Consider the following 10,714-nt stretch of genomic DNA (forward strand, 5'->3'; position numbering starts at 1 on the left):
TCCAGATTGCTGAGTGCTATCATAACCATTCTGTTAAGTCTCTGTTGGATTACCAGTCCTAAAACCGGTCTGTAAACCAGCAGACACAAAATTACTTCCAAAGCTCCCATTGGTATAATTTGCAGCACTATAAACACAATTCTGGGTTTTGTCCCCAAATTTCTCTTAGGCAGACTAGAGTAGCCTCTGTCATAATTTTCCCTGTCCCTAAAGGTATTAAATTCGCCCCTTTTGTCTGCCGAGTATCAGTCCCAATGGTCATCCTTCATGCCTCCTCTTCCCCTGGAATGACCCAAACCTCTGTCTTCGACCAACTAAAGCAACTTGGGATTAATTGATTGGCTTCACAAAGCACAGAGGTAGGGTTTCTCATTTGCTTTATGTTATTAGGTGTGACGAAAGTGTGTGCTGTGCCTATTTTGATTCTTCCAGTTTGATGAATATAATCCTTTGAGGAGTTAGAGTCATAATTAATGCAAATTTGACATCTTCCACATCTAGCCCTCTGGAGGCCACATCTGTAGCAATCAGAATAGAAGCTTTTCCATGTTTGAATTCATTTAGAACCTGGTCACGTTCCTGTTGACTTGTCGCCATGGATACCCATGGCAGGCCACCCGTCTCTCCTCATTTCTCTAGTACGTTCATTACATCTCCTTTTAGTTTCAGCAAAAAAAAAAAATGATTTTATTTTCCTTCTCACTCAAGATTTCCATCAGATGAATGTTTTCATCCTTTTCTATGTCATGACACTCATCCACAATCTGAAGAACGTTGTGGTTTGCATTTGATTTCAGTGTGCCAGCGTGTATATGGATATAGCCTTTCAGGAAATCTTCAGCAAGCTGTCTTTCTTCATTTGGCCAAGTCAGACTCCACATTAGTGTTTGCTTGTCAGGTCTTATCTGATCCACAATCTTCCTTATTTAGGGTTCGAAGCTTATGTCAACCATTCTATCTGCTTCATGGAGAACAAGGTAGGTGGTTCTTCTCAGATTTGCTTTCCCACACTCTAAAAAGTCAATCAGTCTTCCAGGTGTTGCAATACATATTTCCACATCTCTCTCTAAATCACATATTTGTGGTCCCTTGGGAACACCATCATACATGCATGTAGACTTCAACCAATGTGATCCACAGCAGCGGTCCCCAATCTTTTTGGCACAAGGGACTAGTGCTCCTATGAGAATCTAATGCCTGATGATCTGAGGTGGAGCTGAGGTGGTGATGCTAGCACTGGGGAGTGGCTGCAAATACAGCTGAAGTTTCACTTGCTTGCCTGCCGCTCACCTCCTGCTGTATGGCTCAGTTCCTAACAGGCCATGGACCAGTACTGATTCATGGCCCAGGACTGGGGACCCTTGCTCTACAGTATTCAGCAGCTACTTGCTGCACCTGTTGGACCAGTTCCCAAGCTGTTGCCACCACCAAGCATATAGGCCTTTCACCTCTCTCCAGGAATGGCTGATGACTGATGTGGACAATGAAAGGCAGCAAACAGGACAATGTTTGCCTTGATCCAGTCCATGCTACTCTGACCGTGTCTAATCCACTTAGAGCAACTGGCCTTCACTGAGCTTGATTGAGTAGCAGCGAGTTCAGTAAAGTTCTGTTCTACAATCACGTCCATGACATTTGCAGGGAAGTTTCTTCATGAAAGTTCAAAATTAGCTTCGGGCGGTTGTGGCCTCTAACGGTAGTTTCCTTGCTGCTTTTCTGTATGTCTCCACCTCTTGCGCTGTGCACCTAGCCAACTCAGGGCATTCTCGATAAAAATTCTTCTTAAATTTGGGCAGCCCAACAAGATTCCATTTCTTTTTAACTAATTTCTTCGCAATGTTTCCAAACTTCTTTCCTGAGAGGATCCCTACTCCATTTCCTCAAAATCAAGGTGAGCCAAACCCTGGATCCTCGCCGCGGTTTCGGTCACTCAAATCACCTGGCATCGATGATTGCGGTTGGCGGGAACGAAGTGGAGAGAATTGGAAGTGACGAGTTGCTGGAAGTGGCTTCGGAGACAATGCAGCTTTGCTGGAGTGGCAGCAGTGGAGAGACTTCGGTGACAGCCAGAGCTACCCAGAAAGAGACCTGTGGAAATGAATGAGCTCATGAAGATTTAAGTCTATGAAATTTTCTGTGAGAACAGCATTAACAATATCGCATTAGTTTTGACATGTAGTGTTTTATTGTTGTTAATTCATATTTATTTCTCATTTCAATCTTTGATTTACTTTTTGACCCCAGAGTTCTTTAAGAATTTTTTCTTCTTCCAATTTTCAAGTAACTATTGTTCTCTTTTGTGTCTTGTTTTGTTGTTAATACCTAGTTTAATTGAACTGCAATGACCTTTTTCCGTTTAGTTTGCATCCTGAGCTACTGGGAGTTAAGACTTCAACATAAAAATTTAGGGGAGACACAATTCAACTTATAACACTGCTCTTTCAGCTTTATTTTTGTGCTGCTTCTTAAGGAGCCTTATTTCTCTGAGAATTTTGTTTTCCCCTGAGCTCTGCCTTCAGTTTTAATCTCATTTGGTTGCTTGCTCATTTCTTTCTTGAGCTCTTTTATTTCTACTTTTAGCTCTTGGTTTAGAAATATAATATTTTCTTAGTATTTTTATGTGTTTGGTCATAATTTCATTTACAACATGGGGATGTTTTTCTCATGCATGTTCATTTACTATTTTTTTGTTCCTCTCCCACTATTTCAAAGTTTTGCATAGCTCTGTTCATTATTATTATCACTCATCTTTACACGAGGTGATGTCTTCCTGAAATGACAATTAGGAAGTTCATATGGGAGACAAATAAGGCAATGTTTTAGTTTAATTAATAGTTTTGCAGTGAATTTCATGTGACACTTGGATTGGCGTTGTGTGTTTAGCTCTTGCTTTTCTCATTCAGTAGAAATTAGCAGCTACAAAGCATGTATTTCCATTTTCACTCCTTGCTGCCTAACAGTTTGTTTCTTGCATGTACGATGTGTAATTATATCTCCACGTTCAGCCCTGTATTCACTTTCATTTTGTGGTGTAAAGCATGTCCATGGAGGCTCCCATAGCTGGACCTCCCAACCTGACCACTTTGGTCTATATTAGGGTATGCTGCTTCTCTCCCTCTTAGGGTGGGAGGACTTTTGTCCTCTAGTGGGTATTCTTGGGAACTGTAGCAACTTTCTCTATATTGTGCTCTGCAGGCTTCCAGGCAAATAGAACCTTCAACCTAGTGGGGTAAATTTCCCAAATTCCTCATGACTATCTGAGCACCTGAAAGAATATAATGAAACTGGGTGTGGAACTGTATCTTATATACCATATTACTGTATCTCAAAAGTTCTGAAACTTTTATTCACATAATAATATATATGAAATTAGACTATATCTTAAAATCTATGGAATCATGCTATCGGTATTGTGACATGGTTGTCATTGCTTGTGCATTAATGAACTTGGACATAGTTGTTTATAGTGTTACCACTTCTGTAGAATTATGTGCATTGTTGGTGTTCCATGCATTGAAGTTGACTGACATGTAATATGTCTTCAAAAGGAATATACTCTCACTTGGCACTGAAACAAAATGTTACGAAGTACACAGAAAAATATGGAAACAGCATATCAGGGCACAAATTTGATAGTAGTAAGGCAAATACTCATTACTGTAAGGATAACTGCAGTTTCATATTTTCTTACAAAGCAAAACTAAATACTTTGAAAGGCCTAAAAAGAATTCTATCCAGAAATAGGTGAGGCTTTGTTATGTTTTATTATTAAGATTACACAAAAGAATTGCCTATCACTGACTGAGCAGTACAGCTGAAGGCAGGAGAAATTGCTTCAGAATAGATGAAAGAAATTTCTAACTAGGGAGAGGCTGTGTGACCCACTCAAGCTTTGCGTATGACTATCATTATGACATCAAATATCAATTTGTTAGAACCTTCCTACTGTCACATTTGATAGCACAATTTTATTGTATTAGACAGCTAAAGAGCTTCCATCCATCAAGTCTCTTCTCATTCTCTTTGTCTCTATCTCGCTCTCATTCGAAATATAGGTTCTTTCTCTTTTTTTCTAGGCTAAGGCATACTCTTCACTCTTCTTATGTTGGTCATGACCCCTCCTCTAGAGTATGTATGTAATACAAGCTATACTTACCAAACTATCTTTCTTCTTTCTTCCTTAAAATCTGCCTATGTCTTGATTCAAGTTACTTTTCTTTGGTTACCTGCCCTGCTCTGATGTTTCCAAATGTTATTGTTAAAATATAGTGTTATTGTAAAGGATTATCATTAAAATAAAATGTGATAAACTATATAAAGAAGCAGGAAACTATTAGAATTTTACCCACCCATCCTCCATTTATTTCCCAGGATTTTAATACCATTTGAAGGAAGACTAGTTGGAATGCTTATCTACATGTAGGTTTTCCTTTTATGTTTTGTAGTTTTTCTAGATAATAGTTTTAGATGATCTCCATTAATTATCACATGTCTCTTATTTGTGTACTTGTGGTGTCTATAAACACTCATATCACATTTTATCATACGGAAAAGTTAAGCACATTGGGATCTACAAAAGGAGTTGATCATCTTGGCCCCAGAAAAGCTAGAATGTGTCTTCGAGATTTTATGTCTATATAAACCCAGGTCAAAAATGGAATACTTTGAGATGAATGAATGGTTTTTTATTACTCTTTTTTTTTTTTGGGGGAGTTTCTAGTCTTTACTATAAGAACATATTTACTAAGTTACTATAATCAAGCCTTACTTTGTCTTTTTTGAGCTCACCTGGGATCCTAAAGGCCTTCTACATTGCCTGAGGATTGTCAAGGTTGCTAAAGCTTCTCACAACTCATCCCAGTTGGATTCCGTGAGTATTTATTACCACTCCCATCCATGTGAGATTTCTCTTCTGAGTGTGGCGTTGTCTGTTTTTATTCCACTCAAGTCTTCACAAAACACATCTACCTTTTTACTCTTAGTATCTGGGACATCAACCCAAACTGACAATAGTGTGGAATCTATATAAGATGGTTCAGCCTTTTGCTGTAGACATCCTTTCAGAAGGTCTCTACAGGCAAAGAGTTAAGCAGACCTACAAAATGTTCCTGCCTCTCACCCATTCATTTCTGTCACTTTCATAGTACAGAAAAGACCTTTTCATGTTTTAGAAGTTTGCATAAATGTGCATCACGGTTAAGCTGCTGCCTTTTCACTTCTCCAGTCATTTTCTGTACCAATTCATTACCTGCCCTTTCATCATAAAGAAAAATGTTATATTTTGAGAATCACATGATTCGTTACTCTGCTAGAAATGTGCTTTCAGGTATGAGGGCTCATCATCTTTTATCTCTGGGCACAGAAAAATCCTTTCCATTGGTAGTGTGCTGCTCTACACTGCATTCTTTTTTACATATTCTCGTCTATTTTTCTTTCTTTTATTAAATTGATAAGAAAATGAAGCTTCTAACTACATTCGAATGCTCATAAGAAATCTCTATATAGGTAAACATTCTACATATTTGTATTAAAAATAATAGAAAGTAAATGAGGAGAATGTTTTGAAGTTTGTTCGTTCATTTTACTCTTAAAGCCTAGAATAAGTATAAATTTATATGCCTCACTGAACTTTCTGAAATTACCTGAACATTCTATTTATCAGCAAACCTCAGTCTCTCAGCTGCAATAATGCATTCAAAAGTAAACTAGTGACATGAAATTTTCAAGTCTTTCTGACCTTAATAGAAGGTGCCAGTTGATGAGACATTGTGACTGACTATCGTACCGATGAAATAAAATGAACAAAATACAGCCAACTATAAAATAGGTCAAAGGTTTGATTTATTTTAAATTTTAAAATACTTGTTATTTATTCTTAGAAAAACAGTTTCAATTTCAATATATAGCACAGTAAGGTGACACAATGGAATAAGATACAAAAAAAAAAGAAGAAGAAGAAGAAGAAGAAACTAGCCCAATAAAATACCTAATGAAGTCTAAACCGAAATCAAGCAACATGCAATGGGAGCTGGGTCCATTGTAAACCAAGAAGTGGTTTCAACACCCTATGAATGTCAAAATGAAAAACCTGTCATTTGGGAGATTTGAGGACTGGCTTTGTAGAAAGGAATACACATATTTTTAAAGGACTAAGGATTACGGCCTTATTCCAGAGCAACAATAAACTCACTTAAATATTTTGGGTGGGTCATTACAAGAAGGGATGACTCGACAAAAATGTTGCTTTCTTGATGGCATTTTTTTAATACGAAGAAAGAAAAGAAAATATAGTTTATTTAATAATGTTTTCAAAAGCTCTCCATTCAAATTTTAAGAGTAAATTAGGTGGAGTGGACGGACCAGGATGGTGTATAGGAGGCTCCTGAGTTCTCCTCCTGCAGATGTACCAAATATACAACCGCTGGAGAAAGAGATCTAAATAATAACTCTGGAGAAAGAGATCTAAATAATAACTTAGTGACTATATATCAGATGAATGAGAAAATACCCACATTGAAATGGGTAGGAAAGGCTGAGACACACTCTTGCCATCGACCACATCTCAACTGATTGCCATTCAATTGAGAGGTATCTCCAACTCCTAGATGCTCCCTGAGGAACAAAGGGCTTAGACCCCACATCTAGTGCCCCAACTTTTTAAGACTCTCCCTGGAGGGATGGGATCCCAAAATACCTAGCTAATGGAGCTTGTGTCTACAAGACCCTCAAGACTGTAGTAAACAAAGAAACATTCTTAAGGGGTGCACAAGCACTCATTATGGCTGCCCCTCCACCCCCACCCAGGGCTCAGCACAGAGGGAACAAGCCAAAATGCCCATCTCCCAGATTCTCCTTGTTTGTACTATCCTAGCGCCTGCCTGAGGGGCAGGATTCTAATCAGCCTGCATTTAGGTGCTGACTGCAATCCTCCCCTTTGGGACATTGACAGGCCTTGGCACACCCTCAACTACAGGGCACCACTAAGAACTAAGAAGGAGGCTTGGACAGTTGCAAAGGTCAGAGAGATGACTAGAAGCTGAGGCCAGGATGATCAAAAGGTCCATCTCTCACATGAGACCAGAATGTCAAGAGTGGGAGAGGTGGTTGTTTTATCTAATGCACAGAAAACAACACAGAGTCAAGGAAAAAGAAGAAATAAAAACATGAAAGAACAAGGTAAAACTCCAGAAATAGATCTTAGTGAAATAGACATAAGCGATTTACCTGGTAGAGAGTTTAAAATAATAATGATAAAGATGCTTACTTGAGGTCAGGAAAGCGATGCATGAACAAAGTGAAAATTTCAACAGCACCTCCTGGATGCCTACGGGCACTTACTCGGACATTTCCAATCTGTGGAGGAGCCTGCAAGCTAGAGGCAGTGATACCCCCCTGGACATTGACCAATGGGGGATAGAAGTTGCTTGGTAAGTGTTCTTTTCTTGCTTCCTTGGACTGAATAATTCTAAGGTGAATTCTAAATTCTTTCTCAGATGCTTCCAAGTGGTTAGAGCCTCAGCTGCCCAAACTGGTGAAAAGTTCTATAATACACCCTTGGATTATTTTTTCTTCTTTCCTTGTCCTTTACTTCTATCCTTGCAATAATTTCCCCCCAAAAAACTATCTACATACAAGATCTTGTCTTAGACTGGACATATCGGAAAAATCTAGACTAAGACAATCTCTATTTATGAGAGACTTTGCCCATTTTTTAAAAAGGAATTTCAAACATTGATTTAGCTGCTTATTCTGTCTGTTTTTAAGTCCATTCCAACTGTAGAGTCAACATTTAGAGATTTCCTGTGTAATCTCTTCTCTTAGCAATGTTCTATTGTAGGAACTATTTGAATGATATCAGTGCAAGTGTGAGCAATGGAGCACTTATTCTTGGCAGAATCTGAAAGCACACGATGGAATCTCCCTTAGAAATACTTGTGGCACAGGGAGGAAACTTAGTGGAAGAGTCAAGAAATAAAGCTGATTTAAGGTTAAAAAGAAACCGATCTCATCAGGGAGGCACATACTTCTCAAATTTTTAAAAGCAAAAAATCCATTCATTTGTCTTAAAAATCTCATCTCAAAAGCCTTGCATAATTTATGCAATTATAATATTCTATATCCTAAATGAAATTTCATAGCCCCTCATTCAAGAGAAACAAGCTTTAAAATAATTTTACTCTGAAGTCCCTAAATAACATAAAATTTAATTCATAGAATCACATTATTACTGGGAGAATCGAAAAATTTTTCAACAAATGAGTTTAACAAAAAGATTTAATTTAATCTCCAAGTTTATGAGGATAATTCTTGCTTATTTTTTTTGTAACTATTACCATACTTATTTCAGGTTAACTCAATGAGTAATATCATCTAAGCTGTTTCTAATGATTGATCTGTGTAATAAAAAAATTCCTGTATACACCATTCCTTGGAAGATATTAAAGAATTTTGCCAGCATTAGTCAAAGTCCCACAATTTGTTCCATGAAATACTCTAAGCAGTGAGCTCTGCATCCCCATGAGAACACACAGTTTGTACAAACCCCCAACTTTCAACAGTAGGCACAGATAGGGCAGGATTTCTCATCAGGACCTTTTTACTTCTCTTTTTCTTTCCTTCAGACTCTCCCATTGCCAGTGCTCCCAGGCTCCCCCTGGCTGTTCTAGTCTATTTCACTTCTCTTTCTTGTCTCCTCCTCCTCTACCTTCTTCCCTCCTCCTGACTCCACCCTCCAACAGTACTTGTCTTTGCTGCTTCCCAAGTGCCCTTGAATGGAAATGCAGTCTGTTGTAACAAAGGCGCCAATTTCCTCCTTCCAACAGAGAATTGCTAGGGAGAATGTCCATGATCTCAAGGTCAGCATTTTTGAAGGAGAAACTGTTCTTTGGAAAAACAAAAACAAAAACAATAAAAATAAACAAACAAACAAGAAAAAACCAAAGTGTCAGAATTCTCTGTGAAGTCTTCTGTTTAAGACTATCTTGTGTGAGTCTGTGGTATAACCTAGGCAAAATGCACTTACATTTTTGTCAGTCTATTTCTTGTTTAAGAAGCTATAAGACTGCAGAGGGGCCCCAGGGAAATTGCAAAGCATGAGGTTATAGATAGCAGAGCTGACATCTTCTATCACTTACTTCTTGACATTACAGCCTGTGGCTGTGGAAGAAAAGTGGCTACAATTTGCAATCTCTCTCTCTTTTTCTCTTTGCTAAACATTAACCAGATCAAACACTCTCAGAGCAGAAAATAAGAAAGCAAGATCCAGGTCTTGACTATTGAGAAGATAAACCTTTTTAACTTATTTGACTTGGTAACTGTCCAACATTACTAAAAGCAAACAATCATTTCTCCTCCTGATAGGTATAAAGTCTTGACATTTTGAGACTGAATTGAGTTTCTGTTTCCTTTAGTAGAGATTTCCTGCTTACAAGGAAGCTTAAAATTGGTCAGTGGCTTACCAATTTCCAACTTACTTTTACTACTATAAAAACATATAATCTTACTTTTGATGGCCAGAAAAACCATCTGTTTGTTTTTCATCTTGGATGAGCAAAAGGAGACTCTTGAAAAGAAGTAATCCCCCTCCCGCTTTACAGCCAGGAAGACAGAGATCCAGTAAATCCTCAGATCTAGCTCACTTGAGCTCATGTAACCAGACGTGGACCCTCATGAGAACACACAGTTTTTATGGGTCTCTGTGAGCTTAATGACATCTCCATATAAAACAGGCTTGGAGAGAACTCTCCTTGGTAAGAACTCTTAGTAGAAGCATTGAGAACATTTTACTAGCTGTTCGTCCATCAGCGAAAATCCTTAACATTTGCATGTTCTTCTCCTTAACCTTATCTTTAAACCATCTCTATGTCCCTATAAAAATCTCTTATTTAGGTCTTTTATTGGGACATTGGAACACTAAGAATTGGCTTGTCGATTGTAGGTGCCCTCTATGGCCTAGTTCATTTCTTCGTATAAATTTATCAAGAACTATACATGCTGGGAGCTGTACCAGGGTGTGGAGACAGAGACCTGATCTAATAATCATCATTGCTCTCAAGGTGTTGCAGGTTAATGGGGATTATCTACATGTAAATAAATTATTTTAATTCTAGAGAGCAAGTGCTATAAGAGAGATGTTTACTGGTGCCATGGGAATCAAACATTTCTGTTTAGCGGGGCTTCTCTACCTTCCTCATTGTACGGAGTTGTCATTGTTATGACTTAAAACTCTATTCAGAGTTACTGAGCAAAAACCAGCCAGATTAACTTCTAAGAACACAGAGTTTTTTAAGGGCTAGAGGACTATGTTTTCAACTATATCTTTAAAGTCCTTTGAAAATCAATCGATAAAATGCTTTGGTTTCATGAGTTCAAGGCCTAATTCCTATTTCTGCCCTATAACTAATACAGTATGTGAAAATTGCCTAGTTTCTTTCCCTTCTTTTGGTTTAAATTGTGTCACACTTCCGAAAAAAGAAATCTTACAAAAAAACTTGCAGAACATAAAAAAATGTAAAAAATGATTAAAAGCTGAAATATGTTAGAACCAAAATAATAGCTCAATCTTACTTTCAATGAAATACTAAATAAAGCAGCAACAATTTAAATTCAAGAAAACTTGAATGATTGCATGCCTCCATCTAGTATTTTACTCCAATTATGCAAGGTACTTTGGTATTAGAGTGTCTTGAAACACAAAATATGATGCAAATAGGTC

General features: G+C 37.9%; 1 pseudogene; it reads right to left on the reverse strand.

The window, feature by feature from the left end:
• The window catches only part of LOC102892721, a 2,046-nt pseudogene extending 100 nt beyond the window's left edge, over positions 1-1,946 (reverse strand).
• Between the last annotated feature and the right edge of the window lie 8,768 nt (positions 1,947-10,714).

Source organism: Pteropus alecto, unplaced genomic scaffold, assembly GCF_000325575.1.
Source record: "Pteropus alecto unplaced genomic scaffold, ASM32557v1 scaffold100, whole genome shotgun sequence".
In the NCBI taxonomy this organism is placed as follows: Eukaryota; Metazoa; Chordata; class Mammalia; order Chiroptera; family Pteropodidae; genus Pteropus; species Pteropus alecto.